We start from the raw sequence: 7,488 nt of genomic DNA, 5'->3' as shown, positions 1-7,488 counted from the left end.
TTCCTCCATCTTGGGAACTGTCATGTGATGTTTGGCAACAATGAAAATTATAAATAAAATTTATATAAAAAATAAAGTAGCTAGGTATTCCCTATCTTGGGCTGCAGCTCCCTCCTTACATCATTTATTCTGTTGCTATTCTGATAGCAACTGTTGGCTCCTCATGTATACTCTTCCTTCGTGATTTCCCCTTTTTACACTTTTTATCCATGCCCTTCTTAACTCTCAGCTCATCTGTTCATTCCTTATGCCGCCACGCCAGTTTCTTTATATGCCTCCCACTTTTCTTTCTTCTTGGAATTGTCTGCATTTGGGCCTTCAATGTTTCTCTTTTTAGAAACTCCCATCCATCTTGAACTCCCTTCTCTTTGAGTATTTCTGACCATGGGATCTCACCCATTAGCTCCTTCGGTTTTTTGAAATTGGCCTTCTTAAAATCCAGAGTGCGTGTCCGACAACACTTAGCTTTCCCTTTCCTTTGTATTCTGAAACATAGGAGGACATTATCACTTCATACCAAGTTTCCAAGTGTATCCACTTCCTCCCTGTTGGTGAGGACCTGGTCCAAAGTAGATGATCCCCTTGTTGCTTCTTCCACCTTCTGGGAAGTGAAATTGTCGGTGAAGCAATGGAGGAATTTGTCAGACCTTACATTCTTGTGTGAGTTTGAGTCCCACCAGATATCAGGGAAGTTTAAGTCCCCCATGATTGTTATTTCTCTCTATTTTGAATGTTTGGTAATCTGCTCTAGTAAGGCATCATCCAAGTTTTCAGTATGGCTTGGCAGTCTATAGCATTCACACACAGTAAAGTCACTGTTGTTTCTCTCTCCTTCAATTACCCCCCCCCCCCCCATATACTCTCAATCTGCTTTCTATGTTCCAGGTCATGGATTTATTCACAAGTGTAAACATCCTTTACATAAAATGCTACTCCTCCTCCTGTCCTGTTTGGTCTATTCCTTTTGAACAGGTTATACTTCTCAATTCCTACATTCCAGTCATGAGTTTCATCCCACATTTGCCATCCTGTATTAAAAGCTCCAGTTTGTCTTGCTTGGTTCCCATACTTGTTACCTATCAAGAAAAAGCTAAAAAAGATACTGCATGTTTGATTTCCAGATTATTATTTTTATAGAAATCCTCCTAGGTAAACCACAATTCAGAGCAAGCAAAGAGAACAAAAAAGGTACAGAACAGGGGAATTCTACGATCTCCTCATTCATAGGACTGTTTTGTAGATGAACTGGATAACTTTTTCATGTCATCTAATATTCTAGAATCACGAGAACTCGGTTTGGCAGCTTAGTTGTAATGAATTTGTCTTGGGGGCAGGGCAGGATTCTTTGTTCAGTACTATGCCCACACATTGCAGGATCCTTATGCAGTCCCTGAAAGATAGTAGATGTGTGGTAAATAACACCCAAAAATATTTGTGCATCTATGTGCATTTTCCCATGCAAACACACACACACACACACACACACACAAATACACAGGATGAACACAAACCCCCAGTGGAAATGACACATTGGAAACTTCTTATTGTAGTCACAAACTGCCAAGAGTCAAAAGCATAGAGTCAGACAGATCTTTATCTATTGCCACTGAAATGCTGAGGCTTATTTCTCAAAATTCCAGAACTGAAGTTTCTTCCCCTTGAGGTTGTTGCTTATTTCATAACACCCACCACTGCCTCCTCCACCTCAATGATCTTCTTACTTGGCTTCCCTAAGTGCTCATTTTATGAAACTTATGCCCTGCTCTACCCCTTCAGTTTTTAGGGTGCATAACATTTTTTAAAATCTCATTGGTGTTCTTTTTTTAAAAAAAAGCAAGAAGAGATTATAATTACACTTTAAGGCCCCATGGATTCTCAGAACCCCAGGTTGTCTCATTTTGTCAGAGATTTCCTGGTGGGACCTTCACCAGTCAGGCAAAGGTAACCCTCTCATCATTTTCTGAGCCATCAATGCATTCTGTGGGAGTGAGTTCCACAGTTTTTTTCCTCTGGCCTGAATCTTCCAGCATTCAGCTTCATTTTATGTCCATGAGTTCTAACATTATGGGAGAGGGAGGAAAGCTTTTATTTATCCACCTTCTCCATGCCACAGATACTTTTATAAACCTTTATCATGTCACCTCTTACTCACCTTTTCTCTAAACTAGAAAGTCCCAAACACTGCAACCTCTCCGCCCCCGCCCCCATTTCTCTCTACCTGACTCTGTTTCACAGTGTTTCACAGCTGCTGCTGTCCCATCATATCTGGCTCACCTGTGCCTTCATTTGAACTGGCAGCAAAGGGAGCAATGTAGCAGGCAACAGCAATTCCTATCTCTTCCCAACAACAGTGCAACCCTATGCAGAAGTAAGCACATTTACAAGTCCCTTTGAGTAAGCAGGTGTAGGAATGCAGTCCCATTTTCCTTCTGACCCTTTCCTCTTCTGACCAATGCTTACAAGAGCTTTTTGTGCACAATCGAAGAAGAAGAAGAGGAGGAAGAAGAATTACGACTGTGGCCACACACATGCAATGTGTGTTCCACAGTTACCTCATGAATGTTGGGCTGCAATCTATCCAGATAGGCTGTGGCAGGGATGGGGAACCTGAGACCCTCCAGGTATTGTTTCCCTACAACACCCAACATGCCTTATCCCTGGAGAATGGGACTTTGCTATACATCTCAAATAAGAGATAAGAGTAAGCATCCCCATTGTGCACTTCTGCCAGGATGGCTTCTTTGACTGCTGCCCATCAATCAGGATTCTAGCTCTACGAATGTTAAATCTGTCTAACCACTTGAATCCCCTCCTATCCCCAAGAGGGGAACCTATATCTCTCTGGGTTTTTCTGGAATCCAACACCCATTATCCCTGACTGATATTCAGGCAGATGGGAGCAATTGGTGGCAGTATCTGTAGAGCCAAAAGTTAGTCACTCTTGACTTCTGCCAAAACATGTCAAAGTCTCTCTTATAAATACTCATTCCACTATGTTAAATGCATTTGTTGATTAATAAATGTGTCAAATGTCTTCCCCACCCCACTTGACTCATACCTATGTACGCAGGTCTTTGCTTATGTCAAGTTCCAGAGAATTATGTTAATTTGCCCTGACTCACTGTTGCGTTGCTATTTTTCAAAGATTTTAACACTGTTTTAATGTTTTTAATGGACTGTTGTATTTTTCCGGCTTTGTGCCATCTTGAGTTGTATACAAAGAGCAGCATTGAAATGAATAAATAGTGGAGTCTAACCATTTTTATTGTCATCTTAACGTCAAAGTGTATGAATCTTATGAGTAACTCCTCTGATTATAGCACTAAACCACCTCTCTCACTCTGCTTCTTTCATGTTATTAGATCTTCTGTTATCTAAATCTTCTGTGGTATCTTGTATATCATTAATATCGCCCTCATTCCATTGAAACCCTTCTCCAATATATAAAAAGGTTTTCAAGTTTATCTCTTTTTGCCAAAGTTATTTTTATCTTGAATTCAGATCACTTTGTGTTCCAAAGCTGTATTTGATGTATAATTTATTAATATATTTTTTCCTCATCACAGCAAGGAAATATGCAGCCCACCCCTTCCCTGTACCTGAGACCTACTGCATGCAAAGCAGATGCTGAACTACCAATGAGCTACCACCCTTCCCCTAAAATAGGAACATAGGAATCTGCCTCATACTGAGCCTGATCATTGGCTCATCTATTGTCAACCCTGGTTGGTAGCAGCTCCCAAGCATTGCAGGCAAGGGCCTTTCGCTGCCCTATCTGAAGATGTTGGAGATACTCTATTACTGATTCACAGCATGAGAAATAATAAATAAAAGAGAATGAATGTGTTTGAGTGCAGCCCTAACAGAAATTCTTGCTAATGAGCTGCCTGAAGACGACAAAAAAGATTGATTCAGTCAGTGAAAATAAAATCAAATGTATATATTTGGAATGGGCTTAGTGGATAAAAGCCATGAGAATTTTGATTGTACTTTTTTAATAAAATTTTTTATTAATTCTCCAATATTTGCCCAATATTACCACAGTTTTGCCAATTATACAGATTCCAATTAATATCAATTAATATAATTCCAATTATTTCCAGATTTATACAATTTAATCAAAGTGGTTTCCCATGCTCCTTGATCAATGTTTTTTGTCCAGTTCTTATATTGCTGCAGTTCATATCTTTTATTAAAACCTACGTAATTACATTTCAGTTGGTATTTTATTCATTAAGATAACAGCTGCATTTTTAGCAATTTCTATCCATTTTAATACCTTATCTAACTTTCCATAGGATTTCAAATGAATTGTTCTAATTATTTTCCTTTTTTCTGTGTGTGTCAGTCTGAATATGTCCATTTATGTAGTCCTTGGCATTTGCCTGCTGTCCTATTCTTGAAATTCCTCCAAATGCTGTTGTCTCTCAGTGTGGGGCTATAATCCTGGAGAATTCTCAAAGTATCTCAATAGCCCCCTCCCATCATGCTCTCATCTTGCTTGGTGTTTCCGGACAACAACATACTCCCAGTCCACTCTTTCTCACTACTCAGTCAACACCTAGAAATTTCCACAGCCCAGGAAAGAGGGATCCAGCTTCCTCCACAGGGGATCTTCGAGTACTTTCATTTTAATTAATCACCATCAGGGTCTCCATGCCTCCCTCATCCATGGCTCCAAATTCCTTTCATCTTTACAGCTGCATTTTGGCCAAAGTCCACTAAAGTTGTATCTCTTCTCTGTTGTTGTTGTTGTTGTTGTTGTTGTTGTTGTTGTTGTTGTTGTTGTTGTTGTTTTGGGGTAGAGATGGTATCTGCTCTAATTTTCCAAGATAATCCATTCAAGCAATAGAGCTCTCCACCACCACCACAGCTAATTGTTATTTTAATCACAAGTTTTGTTCCATACTGCAATCAAATCTAATTTTGTATCTTTAAAATTTTGCGTCTGGAGAGGGTTGCCAAATCATTAATAAAGAAACTAAAAATAAACAGGAAACCAGAGGCTCCCCTCTCCATCATTCACTGCCCACACCAAATAAAATCCTTTTCTCAGTTTTAAACCTCAGATCAATGCAGCTGGGTAATTTTGCAGTTCGGATGACAACATCTCTCAGAGCGCACCTGACTTTAAACCCAATTAAAAACCCAATTAACAGGAAAACCTATGCTTCTTAATGGCAGCGTAGGAGAGTTTTTAGCAGGCAAAGTGCTTTTACACTCAGCACCTCCCTGCCATTCCATGCCAGAGTGAGAGTGAGAGCCAGGTACTGAGACAAGGTAAAAAAAGGTAAAGGACCCCTGGATGGCTAAGTCCAAACAAAAGTGATTATGGGGTGTGGCACTCATCTCGCTTTCAGGCCGAGGGAGCCAGTGTTTGTCCACAGACATGAAACCATGATGAGGAAGTACAGTCACTTTGAGTCTGTTCATAGGGTATTGGATGCCTCCATTTTCTGTGGGCTTGTACAGTTGTGGTCATCACAATATCAGCTGAATTGAGTATTCCAGATATATGTGAATTAATAGAGATGCTGCAGAATTTCTCCCAAAACAGTCTCAGCAAAGTTTTTCAGGGACTTGTTAATATCCACCAAAAAGCAGGGGTAAGTTTTTAAACACACTGAATTCCTTTCCAGTTCAGAAATTCAAGCTGCAGAAGAATTTAGGTAGCAAAATGTCAAATACAATTCAATGTAAACAACTGTAAAGTGATGCACATTGGGGCAAAAATAATAGGAATCACATATACACTAATGGTACTGAACTGATAGTGACTGACTGACCAGGAATATTATAATGTTGTTATAGAAAGCTACAATGCAATCACATTTTAAATATTCTGTACAGTTCTGGTAAGGAACGCGGGTGGCACTGTGGGTTAAACCACAGAGCCTAGGGCTTGCCGATCAGTAGGTCAGTGGTTTGAAACCCCGCGACAGGGTGAGCTCCCGTTGCTCGGTCCCTGCTCCTGCCAACCTAGCAGTTTGAAAACACGTCAAAAGTGCAAGTAGATAAATAGATATATATATAGGTACCGGAAGGTAAATGGTGTTTCCGTGCGCTGCTCTGGTTTCGCCAGAAACGGCTTAGTCATGCTGGCCACATGCCCCATAAGCTGTATGCTGCTCCCTTGGCCAGTAAAACGAGATGAGCGCCGCAAACCCAGAGTTGACCACAACTGGACCTAATGCCCAGGGGTCCCTTTACCTTTACCTTTACAGTTCTGGTAATCTCACCTCAATAAAGAATCTGGAAGAGATTCAGAAAAAGGCAACCAAAACAATCAGGGGGAGTGAAACAACTCCCAAGTGAGAAAAAGTGGAAACATTTGGGGGTTTTCAGTCTGAAAAGGTGAAGCATCTGGGCAGTATCATGTTTCTAAGATCTGGTCTAACCTTGCTCATCTCACTGGCCATATCCATTGAAGCAGGAAGAGTTTCACAAGGGTTCTTATTAGGCTGGATTTTGCTGGGAAATAATATTCCTGGGTTGATGTGGTTCACTTTTAGCTTGTGACTTTGCCTCTGAACTCTTGCTTCCACCTTGACTGGGCCCCAGCACAGGCCTGATGCTCAGTTCCTAGCTCCACTCTGCCAATTGTATAAACGTTTGTGTACAAAAGGCCACAAGAAGCCTTAGTGAAACTAACATGCTTTCTCTCTACCACCACAAGTACAGATAGAGGTGAAAATGACAAGAAGTTCAAACCCACTGCAATAGTCATCTCCAGAGTGAAATGGTATCTTTGATTCACTGCAGAGATAGAGGGCAGGGGAGAGAAGCCTAATCAAGATGTGAGACCTCACTACAGAACAGAAAAGATGAAATTGACAAGCTTCAGCAGTTGGAAGACGTGAGATGGGGAGCTGTTTCCATTCCCTTGTAGCCAGTCTCCCAGCAGTACACATACCAAGGGTGGGTGAGGCCTCAGCCAAAAGTGGACAAGGCAATTGAAAAGTACTCTACTTTTCAGCCATGCAAAATCCAGATGTTTCTACAGCTTCTGCCTATGCTTCTCCATTACCTGTCCAGACAAACAAGAGACATTTGCACCGTTGGAGGACACATTGCAGTCAGGCAACAACACTCCATGTGAGCATGGAGCAGGGCTAGTGAATGGGATGATCAGTAGAGAAGGGACAGCATGGCCCACCTTTCAGTGTGATATTAAGGTAGGGAGACAGCAGAAGAAATGAGAGTGTTTTTATCTATAAATACATGCTTGTATATTTTGTAGGTATGGCTGATTTTTTTCTCTCTTGTATTGTGGATCTGCTAATAGTTTTTATGAGCCCTGTATGTTGTTACTTTTTGTAGTTATTTTTTGTAGTTTATACTGATGTTTTAAGAGGGTATCTTATCTCAGGCATAGCCAACATGGCGCACTCTAGATGTTGGACTATAGAATCATAGAATCATAGAGTTGGAAGGGACCATGAGCATCATCTAGTCTAAGCACCTGCAATGCAGGAATCTTTTGCCCAA

The 7,488-nt window shown here is 40.8% G+C and overlaps 1 long non-coding RNA gene across 1 annotated transcript in view; it reads right to left on the bottom strand.

Moving 5' to 3' along the window:
• Positions 1-871: 871 nt before the first annotated feature.
• LOC310698684 overlaps positions 872-7,488 on the bottom strand; it is a 13,571-nt gene continuing 6,954 nt past the window's right edge. The window contains exon 2 of the long non-coding RNA XR_014521698.1: positions 872-1,390. This is a non-coding gene — a long non-coding RNA (uncharacterized lncRNA). The remainder of the gene's footprint in view (positions 1,391-7,488) is intronic.

Source organism: Podarcis liolepis, assembly GCF_965112155.1.
Source record: "Podarcis liolepis genome assembly, chromosome: Z".
NCBI classification, from domain to species: domain Eukaryota; kingdom Metazoa; phylum Chordata; class Lepidosauria; order Squamata; family Lacertidae; genus Podarcis; species Podarcis liolepis.
This window is presented reverse-complemented; position numbering and strand designations above follow the sequence as displayed.